The 26,905-nt window shown below is 34.8% G+C and overlaps 1 pseudogene; it reads right to left on the bottom strand.

The window, feature by feature from the left end:
* LOC149570513 (cellulose synthase-like protein H1) overlaps window positions 1-26,216 on the bottom strand; it is a 34,460-nt pseudogene extending 8,244 nt beyond the window's left edge.
* Between the last annotated feature and the right edge of the window lie 689 nt (window positions 26,217-26,905).

Raw genomic sequence — 26,905 nt, 5'->3', positions numbered from 1 at the left:
TGGTTTATAAACTCACAAAAGAGTGAAATTGCACTAATGTGGGATAATTCACCCCTTTGCCGACAACTTTTTAAAACTTTGTAAGCACCGACAATCCCTTTTCCAACTCTAGCAACATGAGCAATGTCATAAATGGTTTCGACTGCCAGAATTCCAAACTTGGTCGCTAACGATCTTGTGCTTCCCATCGGCAAAACTTCAGTGCCATGAAATAGACCCTTTTGCTGGGGATATTTTCTGGCTACCACTGTGATAACTCTAATATTGCTAATTTAAAACCCTCCACTAGTGGACAACAAAGTCCATGTGGACATGGAGTGAGCCCCATTAGCGGTGCCAATGCAACATCTGAGTCAGCAATGCCATGCAATCAAAGGACACAATCTTTGCCATGTCAGATTTGTACTTTTCGAGTTAGCCTGACACATCAGGTGCATTTGTACAATTTGTACGAGTGTTGATATCACCCCAGCAGCCATTTTTTGTTGACGTAATCATTTTACAAGCCTAAATTTGATAGTCATCTAACTATCATTCTTAGGTCTAATTGAACTGCTACAATGATTGTTTGACCATCAAATTTAACATAGTATTTTCCTCTCTAGACCCCCCTCTAGATTTAGTTTTGATATGACAATTTGATTTTGGGGGCCATATCTTAATCATCTGGCTCCAAATCAAGTGTAATTTTTATTTTTTGATTTTGGTTAGAATTTTCTAAACTTTTTAGTGGTACAATTCTTTTTTGGTTTTGGTGCACGGATTTATCAGAAATAACATTTTTTAGCGACTGTACCTATCCAATTCTGCATTTTGCAACTTCAAATGGTTCGTACAAGCTCATATGGACTCCAAAATAGGTTCTATTTTTTTTAAAAGTGCATATTTTTCAACTACTTTCCAGATCTACAATCAAATTATAGGCCTGTGTGGACAAAAATAACAATTTCATAAATAGGTCCTATTTTGCATTATATTGCTTCAAAATTGTTGTATTTTTTAGCTACATTGTAAAGTTCTAGATTTGAACTCCAAGAGGAGGTTGTAAAAAGCAAAATTAGAAGCCCACTTTGTCCATTTTGACAAGTGGTCTATTGTAAGTGCACTACATATAAAGTGTCGAAATCTTTCATTTGAGGGTGGGGATTTTTTTGTTGAGTGAAAAGGGGGTGTGTGTATTGTGTTTTGTGTCTCCTTGATATTGTGCTCTTGCATTATGGGTTCTTTTTCAAAGTTAACTCCACATAATTATGCTACTTGGGAAGAAAACATAAAGGAACCATTGGTTGAAAACGGTTTGTTGTGTTATGTAACTGGTGTAGCAAAGAAACCTTCAGCTAATGTTGATGAAACTAGAAAAGAAGATTGGGAATCCAAACAAGAAATGGCCCTAGGAACCTTGCTCAAGAATATCTCAGATCCTGTCAAATATCATGTTAGGAAACTTACCAATCTAATAGAAGTCTGGGCTAAACTTGAAGCATTGTATGGGACCGTAGATGAAGACATGGCCTACACCATTGAGTACAAACTTCTCAAGTTGGATCCTAGGAATTTTGACACCATCAAAGATTATCTTACCCAAGTAGACATGTATAGGGCACAAACTAAGGATTGTGGTGAACCCATCAAGGATGGAAATATGATCAAACATATAATGACTCATCTTCCACCTGAATATGCTCCTTTTGTTTACAAATTACAATACTCACAAATTAATGATGGGTGGTGCCTACACTAAGCCTGCATTCAAGAAATTTTTAGAAATGCTGGTCTTAGAACATCACAATTTATTGAGTATGGGAATTCTCCAGTCTTCAAAGACCAAAGCCTTGGTAGCTAATGAAGGGAATTCAAGTGTTAAAAATTCCAACATGAAGCATAAGCAATGAAAGGTTAAGCCACAAGATGACACACAACAATCCTTCTCTAAACAACAATTTTCGTCTCATCAATCTTCTTCCACTCAACAATCTTCCTCACAACAAGGCAAGTCTTTTTCCAAAAACAATCACAAGGGGAATAACTCCAACAAAAGGGAGAAGAAAACATGTGCCTATTATAAGAAGAATGGTCATGATGAACATGAGTGTAAGGATAAGCAAATTGATGAATTGGTAAACTTAATGAGGAAACACAAAATTGATGTACTAAATGTCTATAAGGATAAGGGATCTTCAACCACTTCAAAGGGTAAGGGACAAGCTTTGGTAGCAAGTACAAACAATGTTGAGGAACAGATTCTTGATTAAGGACCTACACATCATATGTGCGCTTCAAGGGAGCATTTTTCCTCTTTTAAACCATCAAATTTACCCTACATCTATGTGGGCAATGACACTCAAGTGGAATTTGGAGGGAAAGGGGATGTTGAGTTGGACAATGGCATCTTCAAGGATGTTCTGCATGTTCCTAACCTTAGCACCAACCTTCTTTCCATCTACCAAATAACTCACTATGGATGTGGTAACAAAGTGGAGTTCCTCCTTGATACAGTTGTGGTGAAAAATCTCAAGGATGATTTTGTGGCGACAGTTGGAAAGGCTAATCATGAGACAAGACTTTACTCTTTTTTCTCATTTTGTGCCTAAGTCCACTTCTCTTGCCTCATTGGCTCATTCAAATTTACAAAGTAAACTATGGCATGAGAGATTTGGACATCTCAATTATCACTACCTTCAACAACTTAGCAGCTAGGATATGGTCATTGGTCTACCTCAAGTCAAGTATTCAAAGGGTGTATGTCCAGGTTGTGAAGCAGGCAAGCATCCCAAAGATAAATATGACAAGGGGAAGTCTTGGAAGGCTACTATTCTTCTTGAATTGGTTCACAATGATGTAGCTGGCCCATTTTCAGTACCATCATTTGGCAAGGCTCGCTATGTTCTTAGCTTTATTGATGACTTTTCACACCACACTTGGATCTTCTTTCTTGCTCATAAGAGTGAAGTATTTGATAAGTTTATCACTTTCAAAGATCAAGCTGAGAAGCAATCGAGGAAAGCCATCAAGATTCTACGAACAGATAATGGCAGGGAATATGTCAACTCTAGGCTTATAGACTTGTGCACTCATGAGGGTATTGATCTTCAATATTCAGTTGCCTACATGCCACAACATAACGATGTTGCTAAAAGGAAGAATAAAACCCTTAAGGAGATGACCTCTTGTTTGCTTCAACAAAAGTCTCTACATCAAGTGTTTTGGGCAAAAGCCATGTGTTGTGCTAATTACATCCAAAACAGAAGTCCCCATAAGGCCTTAGATGGAATTACACCTTTTGAGGTGTGGTGTGGCAGAAAACAAAGTGTAAAGCACTTTAAAGTTTTTGGTTGTCTAGCATGGGCAAGGATACCTCCATAAAAGCAAAAGGCATTGGACCCTCAAAGAAAACCCTATATATTTGTTGGATATCCTGACCATCTTAAGTCATACAAAATCTTAGATCCAAAGACACATGAAATATTTTTTGAGAGGAGTGTTCACTTTGAAGAAAATTGTCCAAGTTTGGCTTCTTCAACTCCTCCTTCCTCCTTCATGGAAAGTGATAATAGTGGTGATAGTGACTTGGAAGATGACATTTCTTCAACTTTGACTCGCATGACACCACCTCCGTAGGGTCCAGAAACAATTGAGGACATTCCTTCTTCTTCCACTAAACCTTGTTGGGCACAACAAACCCTTGATTTAGTAAGTTCATTGGTGGGGAATCCTTCAGACACTCAGAGGACAAGGTCACAACACAAATCATTTCCACATGCTTATATTGCCATTGCTTCAGATCCACAGTCATTTAAGGAAGCATCAGGAATTCTAGAATGGGACAAGGCTATGAAGGAAGAATATAACTTTTTAATAAAAAATAACACTTGGGACTTAGTTCCCCTTGCTAAGGGAAGAAAGTCAGTTCAATGTAAGGGGATCTATCGAACCAAATTTGTAGCAGATGGAAGTGCGGATAAGCATAAGGCCAGACTAGTTGGCAAATGTTTCTCATAAGTTCTTGGTATTGACTATACTGAGACATTTGCACCAGTTGCCAAAATGAACTCCATTCGCTTGACACTAGCTATTGCTGCAGCTCATGGTTGGGTTGTACATCAGATGGATGTAAAGAGTGCCTTTTTGAATGGTGATTTTCACGATGAGATTTATATGGAGCAGCCATAGCGGTTCATACAAGATTCTACTATGGTTTGCAGATTGAAGAAGTCAAGCTATGGTCTTAAGCGAGCTCCTTGGGCTTGGTATGCCAAGATGGATTCCTTCTTACTCTCAGTAGGATTCACCAGGTGTCATTCTAATTTGAATGTCTACATTCTTCAGAGGGATGACTCACACTTGATACTTGTACTTTATGTAGATGACTTGATCATTACAGGAAGTGCTTCATCCATCATTGCCAGTGTTAAGACCTCTTTGCAAGATAGATTTGCTATGACAGACTTGGGTTTACTACATTATTTCCTTGGTATTGAGATCACATAGTCTTCAGCAGGGATCACACTTTCTCAACCCAAGTATGCTCTCGATTTGCTTTCTCAATTTCACACAAGTGACTACAAGATTGCTCCTACTCCCTTTCTTTCAAGTGTCAAGTTAGAGGCCAAGTGTACCTCTCCACTTGTTGATGCTACATTATACATAAAGTTGGTTGGGAGTCTCATCTACTTGACACATACACGCCCTAATATAGCTTTTGTAGTTGGCATGGTTTCTCGTTTCATGCAAGAGCCACATGAGCTTCATTAGAAGGCTACCAAGTGTATCTTGCACTACATATAGGGTACAAATTCACATGGGATACACTATGCAACAGGTATAGGACTTCAGTTAGTTGGATATATAGACTCAGACTATGTAGGGGACCTTGATTCTCGCATGTCTACTTTAGGTTACATGTTCCACCTTGGTTCCAACCCTATTTGTTGGCAGAGTAAGAAGCAAAATAATGTTGCTCTTTCTTCAACTGAGACTGAGTATCGAGGAGTTGTCAATGCAACTATAGAGGCTCTTTGGTTATGGCACATCCTGAAAGAGTTTGGATTTGATCTATCTAAACCTACATTCATACATTGTGACAATTAGAGTGCTATTAAGATCTCTAAACATCCAGTTCAACATTAGCAGACTAAACACATTGAGGTTCATATACACCACAACAAAGAGTTGATCCATGAGTAGATCATTGCATTACAATATTGTCCTACAACATAGCAGGTCACATATATCTTCACAAAACCCTTCACTGAGGTCAAGTATATTCATTTGCGAGATCTCTGGGGGTGCGGGATGTTGTAGAAAGGGGAGTCCCTTGACTTCTCTCTTCTTTCTTCTAGGAGGGATCTTTTCCTCATTTGACGTCTTCTTCTCTCTCATTTTCTTCATTGTACTTATCTCTCTTTTTGGAGGAGGGATTTTTCCATGAGGTTTGCCCTCTTTCTTTGCTTTATGAAAGATTGTATTGCATCACATTGCTTCTGTACATGGGTATCTAACATGGCCTCATAGCTAGGACCCTTCATGCATTTGTGATCTTAAGTACATTCCCCTAAGCTATACTTAAGAGGGGGTATTGGTGTAAATAAGTATTCAATATTTACACTTTACTTACGTTTACTTAGGTTAATGCATTATTTTATTATTTATTAGTTTGACACCTAGGAGTTTGCATACTTTTATGAGTTGTCATGTTGACAATGCAGAAGTAAGCAACTCTAATTCAACACATGGTGTCTACAACACTGGAGTTTGTATAATTAATCGAGTTTTCATTTAGACAACATAGTTATTTGCATTCTTAATTAAGCACATGGTGTCTACAACATTATTTTTCCTACTACACCTTTGTAGGCTTATCTTCTCATCATCATACTTACTCTTGTGCTTAATGGAGGATAGTCCACTCCTGGTGGACATGTGCTTGGTTGTAAGACTTATCAGTGTGCTAACTCCAAGACATTCTAGAAGCATTCCAGAGGCCTTTATATACAAGCACTCCTAGTCTACTTGTACTTGAATTGAATACTATATTGTTATTCTGATCATACTTTGGTCTATTATGTGCTTGTGCTTGAGTTCCTCGATCTTGGGTGATTTTTCCCTAAGGTAAATTCTTACAAGGAGATTAGATTTTTTAAATTGTGGAAACACAAGATATTAAAAAAATTCTATGAGAACCCTTGGAAGTGAGAGATTGAAGACTATTTTGAAAAAAATGGATCAATTTCTTTGATCAACAACTAGTCTTCCAACCTACATCAAATGAAAGTATATCTTCAATATTTACTTCCAAAATTGGTTTGAAACCAAATTAGTCACTTTATATGAAAATAATGTGACTAATCAATAACTTTTGTAGAAAAATGATTGTAAAATGCAATGCTTTATTGGATAGTTTGATTCATGCTCCTTCATATGTACACCCTCAACCCTAAGAGGAATATTTAAGTGACTATAAATTGATTTCAACTTATATTCAACCAATTTTAAAAACATAGAAATTGATAAGTAGGAGATATTTTCCACAACAAGTCAAATTGGTATATGGCTATCTAGATTTAACTGTGTAGTTTTTGAGTCAAACTCATTGACCCATGTTTCATTAGTAGTGCTTCACACAAATCCATCTCTCATAAATTCTTTCTCTTTAAAAGTGGATAAGTCTAAATGACCATTTTATTTGACATCAATGCTAGGTTTTTTTGTTTTGACCCTAAATGGTCGTGGTAAACATTACATCTAAGTTATCATTTTGTCAATAATTTAGTTACAATAAATTTACATAAATTATCTATCTACTACCTTTTTCAAGAAAAAAAAAGTTAAAATTATGATTGTGAAAGTGATTTAAAAGCCTTCGATTGAATCCCTTTATTACCATGTCAATATTCAAAGTATTTAGTTAAAAGACTACATAATAGTTAATTAACAACTGATACAACCAATCAAAGTTCAAATAGCTTTGTTAACACTACTACCTCAAGCTCCAAAGTGATTACTTAAAAGTTAAATATATTGTATATTCTTGACAACTAACATACATACATACATATCTATGTACATATATATATATATATATATATATATATATATATATATATATATATATATATATATATATATATATATATATATATAAAACACTCAATTGCATTACCTGGGTATGTAGGTACTAATAGGATAAATCAACTAAAGTACTTATAGTTACTTTGATTTAATTTTAATATAAATTTGATAATTTCTTCGAAAGTCTAAATATAAAATTTAAGGTCATATATAGTTAAGCTTGTAGATATTTAAGTCATTCTATATATAATTATTAAAAAATTATACATGTTGTCCCTAAAACTTAAGGTATATAGAATTTCGATAAATAAACAATTTGGAACGTTTTGTAAAATATAAGAAACAAACTATTCCAATCTTTTCTAGGAAATATTTACATAGTGTTCTTAAATGGCCTGCTACAAAAAAACAAAGAATACCTAGAAATTGAGCCCAAGGTGTTGTGATGTGGAGCCTAATCAAACTTATAGGTTTATTCGAAATGATTTTTCTCCACATAGTATTTATGCGGGGGTTTGGGGGAAGCACCCCCAAGACAAGGTCAAGAGATAATGCCCCAAGTTTGCTCCTTGTTGCAAAACAAGGTAGGGTAGAGGGACAAAGCCCCCATGGGAGGTTTTAGGGGCAGCGCCCTTGAAGCCAAAAAAGACTTCATATTGTAAAAGGCATCAAGTGCTATTTTCTCTATTGGATGACTTATTGTAGCCCTAAATTTTTAAGTGGAAAAAGATCATATAAAAAGGCTTAGGGTTTCAGATTTCGTAATGTAATGGTGTATTGTAGCTTCTTGCGACAATATTGAGTTGTAAGGGATTGTAGATTGTAATCACTAGATAATAATAATATTGCAGCTGTTGTTGCTCGATGTAGCCTAGGGATTAGGTGAACCACATTAAATCTTTGTGTCTTGTGATCTCTTCTATACAATCTATTATTTTCTGATATTGGTTATATTTGCATGTAATTGTTATTTCCATTTGAGGTTAATCCTAACAAGTGGTATCAGAGCCAAATAGTTGTCATATTATTATTATTATTTTAGCCAGACCATCATCATTTTTTTTGAGTGATCCTTTGTAGTAAGTTCTCATGGTTGAGTGGGAGTCTCACAGTTGAGTAGGAGCAATGGCAGACGAGGGTAAGCTACAGGTTGACAATTTTAATGGCCAAACTTTTAGCTACGAAAGATGCAAATGGAGGACTATCTTTATTAGAAGGATTTATGGAAGTCATTGGAAGGAAAAGCAAAGAAACATGGAACTATGACAGATGAGGAATGGGAGATTTTAGACAGAAAGGCACTTGGAAGCATTTTATTATGCTTGGTACCATTAGTGACATTTAACACTATAAAAGAGAAAATGACAGAAGAGTTGATATAAACCCTAGCAAAACTGTATGAAAATCCCTCTACTTCAAACAAGGTGTTTCTCATGAAGTGTTTATTTAATATGAAGATGATAGAATGTGGATCTATTGAAGATCATTTAAATGTCTTTAATACTACTACTAGTCAGTTATATTTTTTGAATACCAATTTTGATGAAGAAATTAGGGCTCTCTTGATTTTGTGTTATTTTCTTGAAAGATGGAATGACTTGGTAATGGTTGTGAGTAATTATTTTTCTAGATCTAATACCCTAAAATTTGATGATGTGATTGGTGTCATTTTGAGTGAGGAATCTCATAGGAAAACCTCAGGTGGATCTACACTAGGAAGTTCTTTGATTGCACAAAGCAGAGGTAGAACAACCAAGAGAGGAAATAATTATGGAAATCGTGGGAAATCAAGATGAAAATCAAAGGGGAAGAGGTTTCAATCCAGAGGACCAAGAGATTTTTGGTACTATGGTAAACCAAGGCATAAGAAGAAAGATTGTTCGACTCAAAATAAAAAAGGAGATAAACCAAATGGTAACAAGGAGGCAAATGTAGTAAATAAAAAATCCAAAGAGAATGCTTTGCTTCTTTCTTTAGAAAGTGTTCATGTTACTTGGGTTTTAGATTCTGGGGCTTCATTTCATACTACACCCCATAGAAGTTATTTTATTGATTATGTCTAATGGGATTTTGGGCTTGATTATATTTGGGGGATAATAAACCCAGTCAGATTGTTGGATAGGGAAAAGTTAAAATTAAGTTGAAAAATAGGAATCATTGGCTACTACATGAGGTTAGATTGTTCCAAGGATTAGTAGGAATTTAATTTCAGTAGGGCAACTCAGTGATGAGGGTTATGTAGTTACTTTTAATGGTAAAAATTGGAAGGTTTCAAAAGGTTCCCTTGTAGTAGCAAAAGGTGTGAAAGTAGGCACCTTATATCTTTGTATAGGTCATATTTTTCCTTCTACTTTGATTATTTCAGAGAAAAATGAATGTTCAGGAATAGTTGCTGCAATTGAGCAAAGAGAACAAACAAATGTTGTAGATTCTGATACAACACTATGGCACCATAGACTTGGGCACATAAGTGAGAAAGGTATGAAATTAATTCATTCAAGGAAAGTTTTACTAGGTCTAAAATGTGTTAATATGGATTTATGTGAAAGTTGTGTGTATGGAAAACAAAAGAGAGTGAGTTTTGTGAAGAGTGGGAAAGAAAAGAAAAGTGAAAAATTAGAGATTTTGCATACATATGTATAGAGACTAGATTAGGTATCTTTCCTTGGTGGCTCTCATTATTATGTTATATTTATTGATGATGCAACTAGAAAAAGTATGGGTTTGTTTCTTTAAACATAAATATGATGTATTTCAAACTTTTAAGAAATGGAAATGCTTGGTTGATAATGAGATTGGTAAGAAATTAAAATGTCTTAGATTTGATAATGGTGGTTAGTATTGTAGTCATGAATTTGAATATTATTGCTCCACTAATGGTATTCATAGACATAAAATTGTTCCAAGGATTCCACAAGAAAATGGAGTGGTTGAACGCATGAATAGGACTATAATGGAGCATGCAAGGAGCATGAGGTTACATGCAAGGTTGCCCTTACACATGTGGGTGGAAGCTATTAATACTGCTATATATTTGATTAATAGAGGTCCCTCTACTCCTTTGGGTTGTGGTATTCTAGAGGAACCATGGACTGGTAAGAATGTGAGTTATTATTTTCTCAAAACCTTTAGTTGTGAAGCATTTTCTCATATAGATTAAGAAAATAGAACCAAGCTAGAAGCTAAGTCAAATAAATATGGACAAAGATCCGTTGCAACAACATGAGAAGAAAGAAATAATTATGTAGTGTTGGATGATACTCCAAAGATGATGTTCGAACAGTTCCTCATGATTTGTAACAACCACAACAACAAATACCATGCATCCCAGTGAATGTTAGATGGTCAATGAGGCTAATTAGACCTATAGAAAGATTTTCTCCTTCTTTGTATTCTATTTACATAGTGATGCTAATGAATCTGAATGTTATGATGAAGTTGTGAAGATGGATACAAAGATTTTGTGGGAATTTGCAATGAAAGAAGAAATTGACTCTTTCCTGAAAAATAAGACATGGGATTTATGCAAGTTGTCTGCAAATAAAAGGGCTTTATAGAATAAATGGGTTTATAGGTTGAAAGAAGAAAATGGAGGTAAGAAACATTTTAAAGCTAGGTTAGTGGTAAGAGAATTTGCATAGAAAAAGGGCATTGATTTTGATGAGATATTTTCTCTTGTTTTTAAAATGACTTCTATTCACATTGTTTTAAGTATTGTGGTTCCTGAAGATTTGCATTTGGAGCGGCATGATGTTAAAAAAAACTTTCTTTATGGTGATTTGGATGAAGAGATATAGGCAAAGCCACAGGGATTTGAGGTCAAAGGTAAGGAGAACTTAGTGTGCAAATTGTAGAAATGTTTATATGGCTTGAAGCAAGAACCTTGGGCAATGGTATCTGAAATTTGACAGGTTTATGCATGGGCATGGATATAGTAGGTGTCATTCAGATCATTATGTTTATTTTAAGAGGTTGGATGACGACATCTACATTATTTTATGTTTATATGTTGATGATATGCTTGTAGATGGGTCTAACATGGATCACATTAAGGGGTTAAAGGAATAGTGATCACATTCATTTGCTATGAAGGATTTGGGGGCAAAAAAAAAATGCTTGGTATGAAAATTTGGAGAGTTAGCAAAAATAAAAAATTGACATTATCTTAGGTTGATTGTATTACGAAGGTGTTGCAACGTTTCTCTATGGAGAATGTTAAAGCTGTCAGCACACCTTTGCTTGGTCATTTGAAATTGATTAAGGAGATGTATCCAAAGAAACAAAAATAGGAGGATAAGATATCCAAGGTACCTTATGTTTTAGCTCTAGGACACTTTATATATGCTATGGTATGTACAAGGCCAGAAATTGCACATGTAGTGGGAGCTGTTAGTAGGTATATGAGTCATCTAGGAAGTGAGCATTAGAATGCAATTAAATGGATTCTAGGATATTTGAGAGGAATATCCATTAAGTTTTTACATTTTGGGGGCTCTACTACTAATTTACAGGGCTAGTCAACCTAGATTTTGTAGGGGATATTGATACTAGGTAGAGTACTATAGGTCATGTATTTACTTTTGGTGGGGCAATAGTGAGCTGGGTTTCTCAATTACAGAAGGTTAATGCTTTATCTAAAGAGATGATATGGCTTTAGTTCTTCATGGAAGAATTGTGACACCCATAGAAGGATAATTAAATTTTCACAGATAGCTAGAATGCCATTCATCTTGCAAATAATTCAACTTTGCATTCAAAGAAAAAATACATACAATTGTGGTACTATTTCATTTGGTCAGTTTTGGATGATGAACAGTTAATGTTGGAGACGATACATATAGATGATAATCTAGTAGATATTTTTACCAAGGTAGTAACAAGGGAGAAGTTGAACTTCTCTTTAGATTTGATTGGTCTTATAGACTAAATAGAATAAAAGAACAATAAAGTCTAGGGTGCTTTGATATTCCAGTCAGAGCTCCAGGTTTTGTAGTGCTATGATTAGTCTCCAAGTGGGAGGTTATTGTTGTGGATTCTGATTAGTCTACAAGTTGTAGGTTATTGTTTTGGAGTTTGATATCCCCATATTATTTCTATGACGGTTTGAGGGCAATGCTCCCAAAATGCGCTCAAGAGGCAATGCCCCTACAGGGTCCTAGGGCAACACTCTAGGGGCACTCCCTATCATAGTACAACTTATTCTAGCCCTAATTTTGTAAGCGAAAAAAGCTTGTATAAAAATGCTTAGGGTTAGAGATTTCATAATGTAATGGGGTAATGTAGCTGCTTGCGACAATATTGAGTTGTAAGGTATTGTAGATTGTAATCACTAGATAATAATAATATTGGACTTGTTGTTTGTGGACCTAGCCCAAGGATTGGGTGAACCACGTTAAGTCTTTGTGTTTTGTGTTCACTTCTATGCAATTTATTTATTTTTATTGGTTATATTTGTATGTAATTGTTATTTCTATCTAAGGTTAATCCAGGGATTGGGTGAACCACATTAAGTCTTTGTGTTTTGTGTTCACTTCTATGCGATTTTTTTTTTTTTGATATTGGTTATATTTGTATGTAATTGTTATTTGTATCTGAGGTTAATCCTAACACAAGGTACCTTAGAGATGTTTAACTTACATATAGAATTGCCCAATCATGATTTCTTTATAAAGGAGGTCATACATTTGAAACAGTCTGATATCGATACAATAGTACATCCCTGAGAAAATGTTAACACAAAACCTAACAATGGCAATCTTGATGCCAGAAAAACCATAAAATATTACACATAAACATGGACTTACTACAAGTTTGATACCCAATACAAAGAGCGACTAAGTACTCCAAAGCTTGAAACTTGTCAGTATTAAACTTCTCACAAGTATGATATCTTGACATAAATAACTAAAATATTGAGTGATAAAAAGACACTAGTATAAAACTTCTTGCAAATCTAATGCCCTAACAAGGGATATCACTAAAAAATGGTACACATCAATCAATGTTGCAAAAATAATAGTTTCTTTAGTAGTTCAAAACAACCTACTGGAGAACTATATTGAATGGAAAGACATGTCTAGTGTTGAATCTACACAATACAAGATTAATTGAGTCAAAATCGTTAGTCGAGCCATTGACACTAACATGAAATGGCTCCCACACAGACTGCCACCAAACAATGCCAAATAACAAATGATGAAATCATAATTTTCTATTTTTCATTATGAACTTGATTTGGTTAAAATTTTGACCAAATTGGGAAACCCTAATTTGGTCAAGATTTTAACCAACTCGGGCATATAAACAAAAAAGAAGAAGAAATCATAGGCCAATATGGCCTTTGGTAAAAAAAAAAGGGGAAATGTACTAGCAAAGGGTCAAGTGAGTGAACTTCATACACTCTCTACAAGGTTACAATTACCTGAGGCCAGTATTGAAGATTCTGCATTTGCAATTAAGAGGATACATAATGCAATCAAAGGCATAGAGGCTAATAAGCAAAAGGTAATCAAAAGGTTCTCTACTCTTAGGGAGATTTTGTCACCTAAGATCAACATTTTGTAAAGGCAATTAGAGGAGTGTCTAGTAGCTAAGGCCTCCTATGATAAATTTTCCTATACTGACTTGAGCGTAGTTGAAGTGGCATCTTATGCACTTTGTGCACTCATTATTATGAAGTATGTACATAACTTCCCTAATAAATCACCATAAAGTAACACATAGTTAACTAGCTACTTAGTGCAAATCAGAAGATCGAGAGAAATACAAAAGAAATTGTTGAACTAAAATCTACGAATGAAAAGATAAAGAATGAAGTGACATGTGAGAAGGAAGCCAATGAAAGGATAAAGAGATGAGAAGAAAGTATAAGAACACTAAATAAACAACTAAGAGGATAGAGGCGACCGAGAGACACTTAAGGACTATGCTATACCAAGAATTCAACCACTAAGCAAGGAGAATCATCTAAGAAAGTTGAATAAAGGAATGCCCATACAAATCCCAAGCCAAATAAGCCTACATGCTATCATTGTGGAAAACCTCAACACACTACAAATGTCTGTAGGAGAAAAACTCATAGTTTTAATGTTACTCCTAAATTTGAGGGTTATTGCTATCATTGCAACAAGCATGGCCATCAAGCATATGAATGTAGATCCAGGTTTAGTTAGTCCCCTAAGAAATATAAGTTGAAAGGTTATTTCTACTCTTGTAATAAGTTTGGGCACAAGTCATATGACTATATATCACAAAATAACTCTAAAAAGGTAATGCATTCGATTTAGATCATAATACATTGTATAATTGTATTACATCTGGAAAATATGATAATGATCTTGATGAGCTTGAAGCATTAATGGCTAGAAGACTTCCAAGAGCCAAAGGAAAATCCAAAGGTAAGCTTCCTATAATATTATTTTCATGTAAAAAAATTGGTCATATTGTTGTAATGTGTCCTAACAGAGAAGACAAGGATGAAAGGAAAGAAAGCCAGTATAAAGCTAGAAGAGATGATAGAGACAATAGAAGAAACAAGGACTACAAAGACAAAGGCAAGAAAACTTGTTATAAAGCTAAGGAAGAAACTAACAATGAGTCTGATAGTAGTGATGAAGAAGTTTTCTATGTTTCTATGAAAGAGGATTTTGACCAAGATGAGAAAACTACATTAATTTCATATGTGAGTAAAGGTGATAGATGGATAATTGATATTGGTTGTTCACATCACATGACTGGTGATAAAAGTAAGTTTGAAACCATGAAACAATATAAAGGTAGTTGTGTCAAGTTTGGTAATGATGCACACATGTCTTATGGATGGTAAAGGATCAATCAAATTGATAGATAAGATAAAAGGTAACAATGTTTATTGAGTTGAAGGACTTAACTATAACTTGTTGAGTGTTGCATAGTTAAAAAAATTCGAATACAAAGTTGCATTTCATCACAAGAAGGACAAGATATTTGATGCAAATGGTGAACTAATTTGAAGTGGAGAACAAATGAGAGGTAACTTATTCTATCTAGACTTATCTAATGAAACTTACTTGTTTGCACAATTTGACAATAAATGGCTATGACATAATAGGTTATGTCATGTGAACTTTGACAAATTGGTAAGCATTAGCAAAATGAAAAGAGTAAGAGGATTACCAAGATTGAGAAAACCTGATAATACTATGTATAAACAATGTTAGTTGGGAAAAATGACAAAGTATAGTTTCAATAGCAAAACCTATTCACCTAATGATGATTTGGAGTTGGTTCATACCGACCTTTGTAGACCTATTGGAGTGTAAAGCTACTATGGAGAGAAATATTTTATTCTATTTGCCAATAACTATTCTAGAGTGATGACTGTGATATTTATTAAAGCAAAATCAGATGCTTTTTAATTGTTTAAGTGGTATTTAGCAAGAGTTGAAAAGGAAGAAAATAAAAGTAAGAAGTGCTTGAGATTAGATAGAGGAGGATATTTTATCTTTAATGAATTCAACATAGTCTACAATGATAGAGGAATCAAGAGATAGATGTCAACACCCAGAACCCCTCTACAAAATTGAATAACTAAAAGAAGGAACAAATCAATCATGGATTGTGCTACAATATTGATAATGGAGAAGAATGTATCACAAAAATACTAGAGAGAAGGTATAAATACAACAGTCTATGCTTTGAATTGAGTACAAGTCAAGAAAGGTACAAATATTACACCCTTTGAGTCATGGTGTCGGTATACACCTAATGTGAAATATTTTAAAGTATTTGGAAGAAAATGATATATACTAAATGTCAATAGAAATGGAAAAATTGATGCTAAAAGTGATGAAGGCATATTCCTAGGATATTCCACTAAGAGAAAAGCTTATAAGTGTTTAAACTCTAACACTAACAAAGTTGTGGAACGTGGAAATGTGAAAGTTGATGAATATGTAAAAAAAGAATGATATTGAATGCATAATAAAACCTAAAGATTATAACACATTCACATATATCAATGAAGGTGTTCCCTGTACCTTACCTAATCTAGAGAATAAGGCTACTGAGCAATAATAAACTGTGAATGTCAAGTTGTAGCAACAAGCTACTATGCAATAGATTGTAGGTGTTGAGCACTAGCAAAATGATGCTAAGATACAAGAAGAAGTTGCGGAACCCTAGGAAGCTAGTGGTGAGAAATTAGAAGCAGAAGTAGAGATACAAAATGAACTTGAAATAAATTTTCAAGATGAACCTAAAGAACAAGAATGAAGAAAAGAACCTACACTGGCAAAATATGTGAGAAGACATCATGCACTTGAAAATATAATTGGAGACAAGGGCTTTGTAGTCATGACAAGGAGATGATTAAGAAGTGACACATGCTTACTTTTCCACTTTCAGATCATTCTTCATTCTCTTGCTCCAGTCTTTGATTTTCTACTTGTAGTTGTAGGTTCATGTCACCAACATCTTCTAGCATTTCATTTTGTAACTTGGATCTCTTTTCTTTGTTTTTGCAGGAGTAAGTCTTTATCTCTGATTATTTCTTCAACATTTCTCTTCTTTATTTCAAGGTTTTGTTTGGCATTCTCAACAATTCTCATTATTTCCAATACTTCTATCATTGTCAGGCATTGACCTTCCTACTCCCTCTTAATTTGATTAATATTTTCAAATACTTCATTGTTCTGTCATAAAAAAATCTGTGATAACAACATCTGCTTCTTTTGAATGGACACTTCCTTCAAATAATTGTTCAAGATCATCAAGGATAATTTGTAACTTTTCTGAAAATTATTTCCTTTCGGAAATTTAAATCTTCAGTTTATTCTCCATGTCTTGTATCTGATCATTAGAATGATCTAGGGCTTCCTCTAGTATCTTTTGATACTTGTAACTTTCCATTATCCTAGATCTACTCTCAAGTTGTTAAATATTTTTCTAAAGAACTTGCTCTGATACCAATTGTTGAAAGATTTAGGTAGGATAGTGGTGGTGGTGAGGGAATGAATCAGTACCACACAAATTTCATATTTATTCAACTTTCTAATCATAAACTGATAGACTGTATTATACATTTTTTACCTGATTAAGGTATTTGCAATTAGTTCTTAACTAGAACTTCTAAGTCCTATGTTGGTGAATAGATTATCTTTTCCAATTAAACAATAATTGACTCTATGCCCAAAACTTGGAAAATCCAATAATATTTACAATAGTTGGGAAAACACAATACTTATTTGTTTCCCTCTGCATTTATAGGTACAACTCCCTTTACAAAGATTTATCAATAAGCTCAAAAGAAACCAACAATAACTGAATACACACTTTTACTATAAAGTGCACAAGGATCACTCATGTACTCTTAGGTACTGAGGTAACGATTTACATACTCATTTATAGAAAATAAATGAATAGCTCACAGTCTTTTCACCAACAATAATCTAACTGGAATCTAAACACCACCATAGTTCAAATTAATCATGCAAGAAAATAAATGAGAATGGACCACAAATAAATAGTAGTAGATATTACATGTGACTGATTATCATAGCTCACAATTAAACATGATCAAATTGCTTCAAAAACCAAGTTTTAAAGCACAGTAAAAAGTTATATATATATATATATATATATATATATATATATATATATATATATATATATATATATATATATATATATATTCAAAAACTTCCTTCAGCACAAAGTCTTTTGAAAAGCATTTGTATATATATTCTATCTTTCACTATCTCTATCTAATTAACTTAAAGTAGTACTAACTTTGTCAAAATGTATCTTTGTCGTCTAATAATCTAACCCCTAGTAGTTAAATGCTCTAGCATTTATAGTTCTTACATATCCAAAAAGGCCTCCATTAAAGCCTAGCCTTTTGGTCAAGAATAGTTATGAGTAGCAAAGACAATTTTTAAAAAAGTTGCAAAAAAAAGAAAAAAAGTAACTGATTTAACTAAACTTCATCGCCAGTTTTCTCTTTGTTAGCTATGGTTTGCTTTACTAGCTTCCAACTCCTAAAGGCATTCGTGAATTCCTGCATTGCATGGGAGTATGGGTTTTTTAGGCTCAATAATTTGGACCTACAAGTGTCATTCTGCTATTTGAGTTCTTTAATTCTTTGGCTTTGCCGTGGCATGAGGTTCTTATTTAGATACAACATCAATTCAATGTTTGCTAGTGTAGTGAAGTCACTAGGAGTAGGTGTATCATTATCCTTGATTTTTGTTACAGTGTCATTGAAACTTCTGGTTAAGACCTCAGAGTCCATATTGCCATCTTTGAATTATGGAATCCCTATGGGATTAACAACATGCATATCTTTTAGGATCTCTTTGTGCATCCCAGTGATCTCCATCTCCACTGATCACATTTCCTCAATGGATTTTCTGTAAATGGACTCCTTCCAACCCATATTACTTTTCAAGATGAATAGCATGCATGAGTCCACAATTTTCATGGGATTTTCACTGAAAAAATTAGTACTCTGTATTTTTCAACCTCATTAACCCGAATCATGATGGCTTAGCATCAATTCTGATCGGATTCCCATACTGTCACAAGGGTTTGAATCTCACCCAATAGTGTCTCTCCCTCTACATATGTGGTAGTGAAATCTAGGATGAATTTACTACCTTCTTTTATTATGGGGGTCACCCATTCCTATACTGCGTCTGAGAGTAGTTTCCCCTTTGCATCTATTTGACTAATTGTTGGCTATCCGAGGAGTTGGGATCAAAAGATTGTGGGGTCTGAACTAGTGGGAGAGCACCTAAATTCATTAATGAATCTATATAGGAAACCATGGTAATTATCAGTGTCTTGAGCTCTTTCTTTTCTTTGCTATCTTTCTCTGATTGGGTTAGCATGTGATCTGTAGAGAATTTGAAAAAGCGGTTACCTGTGTCTCTATTAATGGTTCCTAACTCCACAATATTGACCTTAAAGCCTTCAACATCAATTTCTCCATATTTATTCTTCTATTTTTTTGTGGCCACTTCCATTGTTACTTTTCCCGTTACTGGATCTTTGATCAAATGTGCATCACTTTTTAATTTCTTATTCTTAGAGCCATGTGTTACATACTTGGTAATGATATCCTTAACAAGTGTAGACACATGTTGTAGATTCCTCTTTTTGCTGACCAAATTAGGCAACCAAGATGGGATAACAGGAGTAGTGGAAATTCCTTGAGCTTCCTTGGTGGGAGTCATGAACTTGGGTTGATCCAGTTTAGGAGCTTCAATTAGTTGTACATCACCATCAGGATTATCCAAAAAATAGAGTTCTTCACCTAGACCTTGTCCCTAAGCCATCATCTTCTCTTTTCAAAATTCTTGCTACATGAGTGCCTCAAATTTGGTCTTGGACCTAGTTCTAGGGGCCATGGTTTATGTAGGAGATGGTGTTCTTTTCTACTTATTAGGAATTGACGAACTACCTACAACATGAGATGAAATTGGAATGTCAGAAGCTAGTGGTTTAGAAAAAGAAACTATCTTTGGAGATTTTCTAGTTTGCTTTTCATTGAGAATTCCCATGTTTCTTCTCCTTAGCCAATTATCTATGTGAGTAAGGATAGATATAGTCCTCAAGTTTATATCATCCTCTTCTCCTTGGCTCCATTCTACTTCCAATTGTTTCAACTCACTTGCCTCTTCTCATCCTAATCACTCCTTCTATTTGAAATTTCAGCTTGAGAGAACTAATTTGTGGAAGTGTTAACCTTGAGTGATCTCTTCTTAACACTTCTTCTTCATCATTGCAATCCTACCATAAGCCTTCTAAATGTGCAACTGTAGGTGATAGACCTTTTAAACCAAGAACTTGGGCTGTGAAACCTTTGTTGTCAAAATCCCTCCTCCCTTGATAGGATCCAAAATTGAAACTAAGTAAAATTGCTTCTGATGACTGAGGCATTAATCATGCTATTGTAGGTTAAATGGCCAAGCTTGATAGGAAAAACTAATTCCCAATTTTCTTGAGGTAGTTTGTCCTTAATCACTAAAAATAATTGTCTACATACTTCAGGTAAGACAAAACAATCTAGTGCATAGCGAGGTAGTTTCATTGGTTCTTCTTCAAATCCACCTACTCTCAAATAAGTGAATTTAGGAAACTGAATAAAATAGCTCCCATAATTTTGAATCAACTTTTGTGCTTCTAAGGATAACCTTGGCATTGGTGCCTTTTTTAAGCTCAAATGTACACTCTCTATTAGCACGTCATGCACTTTCCTAAAATCTTCTAATACCTTATCTCTTTGGAGCATAGGGCAATACTAGTAGACAATTACATCTTCACTCCAAGTTTTGTGCGAAAGAGAGGTAATATTACTAACGCAAGAAATAGAATAGGTCAAATAGGAAGCCATATAAAACTTTTCTCTAGATTCCTTAGCATGCCTAAGTTGGCTTCTCAATGAACTGGCGATTAACTCAGCCCAATCCAAACATTGTTCTCCTTTCAAAATGATTTCTACATAGTGATACATCCAATCTTCAAAAAGAAAAACATCCACCAAACCTTTAACCTAGTGTAACAAGACCATGAGGTTGTGAACATGAGGTTTCATATGGTCTTTGGTAACTACTTTGGGCAACCTTGAACCACCTCGATAGTTTATTTCTGTCCACTTTCTAGCTATGGTATTATGGTACTTGTTTGGACTTTCTTGATACTCCACTAAAGACTGAGTAGGACTAAAGGTAGCAAAGGTACATTCAGATAGATGTAAGACTAAGGAAATGGTTTCCCTAGAAATAGATAACACAAATTCGCCATCTTTGTTCAAAATGCTTTTGGTTCTTACATCGTAGTGGTCAATGCATAGTTGAAGTAACCCGAGACTCAAAAGGGCACGGTGAAAAGCCACAACTTCAACTAGACCATTTGTCAAAATTTCCATACAACCATTAACTTCATCTGCTCATTCAAGGAAATTTTCTCGTAATTTCTCAACCTTAACACCCTCTAAGTTAGTATCAGTAATAATAGGCTTCCTACACTCCATACTGGAAATATTTTTGAATAAATGTAGAACAGACTTCATTTCAAAAAAGGAAAAAAAAGCCTAACACTGATTCTTTCTTTGAAATGCAAAGGATAAAGCAAAGGGGGAGAGGTTTCTTGTATTCTCACCTATAGTTTGCTAAGAAAAACCAAACTTTTTCTCTTCGCTTTTTGCCACTTCTCCTTCAATTCATCCTTTTGCACAATAAACAATAAAATGGGAAGCTTGTGTTCTTTTAAAGGGAAAGGAGAACATACAGGTGAAAGTATAGCCTCGTAATGAGGCATTCACGATGAATTAGTTGTAGCCTAATTCACACAATTGAAATCCATGAAAAGACCTCTTTATTTAATAATTCCCCCTTGTGGCTATCTTTGCAATGATCACCTTTTCCTGACAAACAATCTATCTTTTGGGTGAAAGATTTCCCCCTTCCGAGTCATGATGACTACCATTCTTGTATTTGAAATGAAATTAATTACATGACCTCCAATCATTGCTTCTTGACACCTCAATTAATGCTTTAGGAACTAGGAATCCTTAGGGAATCGTGAGTACTTTTTGCCCAAAAACTTTCAGTAGTAGAACCACTTTGAATTGCTTTGAATTGAGATTCAAAGGGATTCAAAACAGTTCAAAAGAATATCCTTATAATGCTTAGTAGGTGCCAAAAATGGTCAATATCAAATCCTTTGGTTGAACTTCTTTAAACTACTTTGAACCGAGGTTCAAAGGGGTTCAAAGAGGTTCAAGGCATAAGAGACGTGATGGACAACACAAGGTAAATCTCCATACGCAAGGCTTGATGATATTCGAGAAATATGAAACTGAGGAAGGTTGGATCAACAACTAACTTGGGTATTCCAAAAGAAAACAGAGAGAAACCAAATAATGGCGACTCAAAAAAAGACTAACAAGAGCTCTGATTGGGGACTATGCATGCAAAGTACACTGAGAACTAAAAATACTAGAAACAAAACTAGCACAAGGAAACACCTAAGTAGAGAATGACAAAAAAACAAGGAAAACAAGACAAAAAACTAGAAATAGGGAATATACATGATTAAGGCTCCTTTGATGAATTTCACTTTCAATAATTTTAGGTCCCGCTCATTGTAGGTAAAGGGCAAACCCATGCCATCTAGGTAACTCAAGTGGAAAGCATTTGGACCAACAGCTTCTATAATGATAAATGGTCCCTTCCATAAAGAATCAAATTTGCCATGTATTACTTTAGGCTCTCTCCTTTTGTCCCATAAAATAATTTCATCCCCCTTTAGGAAGTTGCGAGGTTTGGCTCTTGTGTCAAAAATCTTTTTTTACCTTCATTTGATGCTTAGTAATATGTTCAACAAGTTTATTTCTTTCTTCTTCCAACTTGTTCAAATACATCACCCTTTTTTCTAAAGAGTCTTGGAAGAAGCCATCCTCGATTACAAAGTACAACTTTGCGGCGAACAATTCCAGAGGCAAGGACACTTGGGCACCTAATTAGTACACCAATTCAACTAGGGCCATGCCAATGGCTCTTTTAGGAGTGATCTGATCAGCCCATAATGCTTCATATAGCTTTTTGTGCCAATTATCAGCTACCAATTTCTTAATTATGGAAATTAAGACCTTGTTAATAGATTCTTCCTGCTTGTTTCCCTAAGGAAAATAATCTGAGGAGTGAGCTAATGATATGTCATGTTCATAACAAAAAAGGGAGATCTCTTCAGATGAAAAATAGGTTGCATTGTCAGTCACTATCTTTTGAGGAACCCCAAACCTAGCAAATATGTATTCAACTAAGAATTCACACACCACCTACAAGTTGGCCCTCTTAGTTGGTATGGCCTCCACCCATTTGGTGAAGTAATATGTGGTTGTCAATATGTATATATGACTATTGCTAGATGGAGGATTTAATGGCCCTATGAAGTTGATACCCCATTGTTGGAAAGGTTCATCAATTACTACCGGCCTTAGTGGAAAACCTACTAACTGAGGGTGGCAGTAAAAAGTTTACATTTTTCACAGATTTTCATGAAAGAATACACATCCTTAAACATACCCAACTAGTAGAAGTAGTTTCTAAGGATTTTGAAAGTAGTTACAGTAGATGAAAAGTGTCCTCCAAAAACATCTGAATGATGTAATTCAATAATTTTTTCTATTGCTCATCATCCACACATCTCAAAAAGGTTCCATCCACTCCTCTTTTATATCACACACCATTAGAAATTACATATTTTGTTGCCTTTAGTCTAAGATTACATTTCTCTTTATAACTCATATTCACAGGGCATTCACCATATGTCAAAAAGTACACTACATTAGAGAATCAGGGATATGTTGAACTTACCAACAAAACGAAGGGTGTTGCTTCGGTGCTCTCAGGGGATGATTCTTTATTCTTAGCAATTAATATACATAAACCTCATCCTCTTATCAAAGATGTAGGTTTGATGGTTAAATCATATTCTTGAACCTTTGTTACCGATACTACTCTTTTATTTACCCCGATCTCTTGTTAAGTTAGTATACTTTTCACTACTATCTCAGGTACCTAGATAGTTAAATGAGAATGCAAGATGTAATACCTAAACTATGTTACAACCTTCACCATAGTGAACACATGCTTCTCCATTTGAGTGTAATTCAATTCATGTTTCTTTAGGAAAATGCTCATGAAAGCAATCGGGGCCTCATTTTCATTATCATCTCTCTGAGTTAAGATGCTTGACAAATTGTGTTTTGAAGCATAGTAGTAAATAATAAAATCCTTTTTAGAATTAGGGCTTACCAAAATGGGGGCATTTGAAATAGCTATTTTAATATCTTCAAAAGCTTTCTTACCTTCCTCTTGCCATCTGAAAGGATGTTTCTCACTCATCATACTCAACATATGTCTCACCTTTTCAGAGAATTCGGGGACAAAACTTCTTAAGAAATTAATTTGACCAAAGAAGGATTTCAATTCACTTCTATTGGTGGGCAAGGATAATTTTTGTATCACTTTCACTCTATCTGGGTCAATTTTTATGCCTCTCTTTGAAACAATGCGCCCAAGCAATTTGCCTTCTTCCACAAAGAATACAAACTTTTTAGGATTGAGAGATATACTGTGCTGTCTACATTGGCTCAACACTGTCTCTAAATCTCTCAAGTGATTTTTCCTCCTTTTGGAATGTACAATCAAATCATCAAGGTATATTACAATTATTTTATCTCACAAATCTTTAAAGGAAGAACTCATTGCTCTTTGAAAAGTTGCCCCTACATTGATCAGGTCAAACAACATTCGATTATAAGCAAAGGTGCCCCAGGGAGTTATGAAGGTTTTTTTGTGTTGATCTTTAGGTGCAATGCTAATTTGATTATATCCAAAGTATTCGTCAAGCATTGACATAACTTCAGACCCAACAACTATTTGCAGAACAAGATCCATAATGGGGAGTGCCTTAATTGTCCTTGAGACTAGCCTGATTCAAATTTCTAAAGTCCACACAAATTCTTATTTTTCCATTTTACTTTCTCATAGGGACAATATTCACTATCCAAGTCGAGTGATGAGTTAGATATATTATACGAGCCTTTAACATTTTCTCCACTTCTTTGTAAATTGCCTTAGACACATTAGGGTTATAATTTCTAAGCTTTTGCCTGAATGTGGCTGCCCCAGGTTTTAGAGGTATGTGGTGTCTAAACTCTCCACTTCTAAAGTTCTTCAAATCTTCGTATCCCCATGCAAAGATGTCTTGGTACTTGGCGAGAAGTTTAAGCAAACCATCCTTTTCCTTTTTCAAGCATGTCTGGTCAATGAAAATCCATTTGTGATTTTCTTCATTGCCAATGTTTACCTTGTCATGTTCCTTCATATTCTTATTGAGATCATTCTCTCTTGAGATGCCACTATCATCTTTCCTTTCAAATAGATGTTCCAAAGAAATTAACCCCTTTGGAGTTTTTTTTCCCTCTAGCTGAATAACTTCCCCTGATTCAGCCAAATCCTCTCTGACTAACTTGCCACTCTTTTCTGAACCTTCAAAGAAAATGTCAGCGAAGTTCCCAACACATTCAATAAAATCTCTTAACTGCGCATCATTATCAAAAACCTATCAATGATTTACATTACCTGAGACTCTAGGTCTGTAAATCATTTCAATTCTGTAAGTGTCACTTTTGAACTCTGGGTCTGGTAATAACAAAGAGGCCAAAACAACTAAAGAATCAGGTTTTGTATTTTGAGAGTGGGGTACAAATTCTATAGAGAAAGCATCAAAAGGTTCAATCTCATCCCACACTAAATTTCTATAGTGTCTCAACTTATCATTTTTCACTAAAAATTGTTTTTTACCTATTTTACAATAAGTTCAGCATCACCTCTTGCTATCAGTTGCTTTATCTTCCTTGCTTTGGTTTCCTCCAGTCTTAGGATTAGGGCTTCATATTCTGAATATTATTTGTATTGTGGAAATCTAATTTAAATGAGAAAGGAAACACTTCTCTTGAGGGGGAAATAAAAACAACTCTTGCCCCTAACCCTAAACTAAAGCAACTGCCATCAAATTCCAAAATCCACAAGGTGTCCTTCAACTTTTTTGTATCATCCTCCTTGGATTTATCATCAAGAAAAATGACATAATTTCCAAACTAACATTCTTGATATAATATTTGGGCTTTTGGATTGTTTGAGGGCACCACTGTGTATTTATTCTTAGGTTCTGGTTCTAGTTTTATCTTCTTTTTTTCCCACTGGGATATAAGCCTCAGACCAATCCATCTTGATCTCTCCACCCATATCCTTGCATAAGGTTCTACTGAGTAACATCCCATAACTAGCTGGTATGTCAGCTACTAAGATGGTTAGTTTCAGCCTTTTATCCGGGCAAGCATAAAGAACTTCTTGTACATCTTTCACTTGGCCAACAAGGGGGACTTGCTTTCCATCCATGGAATACCAACACCCATAAGTTTTAGTAAGATCCAAGCCAAGGGCCTTAGCAACATGGGTTGGCATACTGTTGTCAGAGGCTCCCAAGTCTATAATACAATTACTGAGCTTTTTTCCATTTAGCAACAAAGACACATAAAAAGGATTAAATTTCCTTTCTTCTACTTCTCCTTCTACAACGTTAACTACTGGCTCCATATTGGGGGAACACTCTATATATTTTTGGATACAAAAACTTGTTTCTCCAGAGATATTTGATTTTCAATCATCTAGTCAACAAATTGACCATTAGTAACAGGTCCTCCTTTCACATACTGGACTAACTTATCCAACTCTTTAGGATTCATTCTTAAATATTCAGTCAGGGAGATGGATATGTAAGAGGATTTACAAAAATCTACAATGTCAAAGGCAAATATACTAGTGACTGATTCCATCTTGGATAATATTTTGAAATTTGCATTCCTCGCTGAATCACTGTGCATATGTTCCTTTCCTTTAGAACTGGAAGTGGTTGTGTTAGTCCCTAGATAAGACTTATGATTTCTTTTATTCTTGGTCAATACAATGCAGTAGGATCTTGAAGCATCACAAAAGAATCACCTCCTCTTTCTAAATTAGAGTCCTATTAAACAAAATAAGTGTTTGTATCCTCATTTTCTCCCTTTTTAGTTACAACCGGTGATTCGACACTAAGAGCATCTTTTGCCAACTAAACACATCTTAATCAATCCGTGTAAGTTTTCCCATCACAATCCATAGTCAAATGGAAGGAACACATAGTCTCCTTAGGCACTCCTTCAATTTGCAACCCTAGCTGAGGAGCTATCAAGGATGAGGCTTTGCCATGACCTTGATGTTGTTGACGTCTATTAACATCTTGATAG

Source organism: Cupressus sempervirens, chromosome 3 (genome assembly GCF_028749045.1).
Source record: "Cupressus sempervirens isolate cs-2001-9-10 chromosome 3, ASM2874904v1, whole genome shotgun sequence".
Lineage (NCBI taxonomy): Eukaryota > Viridiplantae > Streptophyta > Pinopsida > Cupressales > Cupressaceae > Cupressus > Cupressus sempervirens.
The sequence above is the reverse complement of the archived record's forward strand: the minus strand, read 5'-3'. Positions and strand labels throughout refer to the sequence as shown.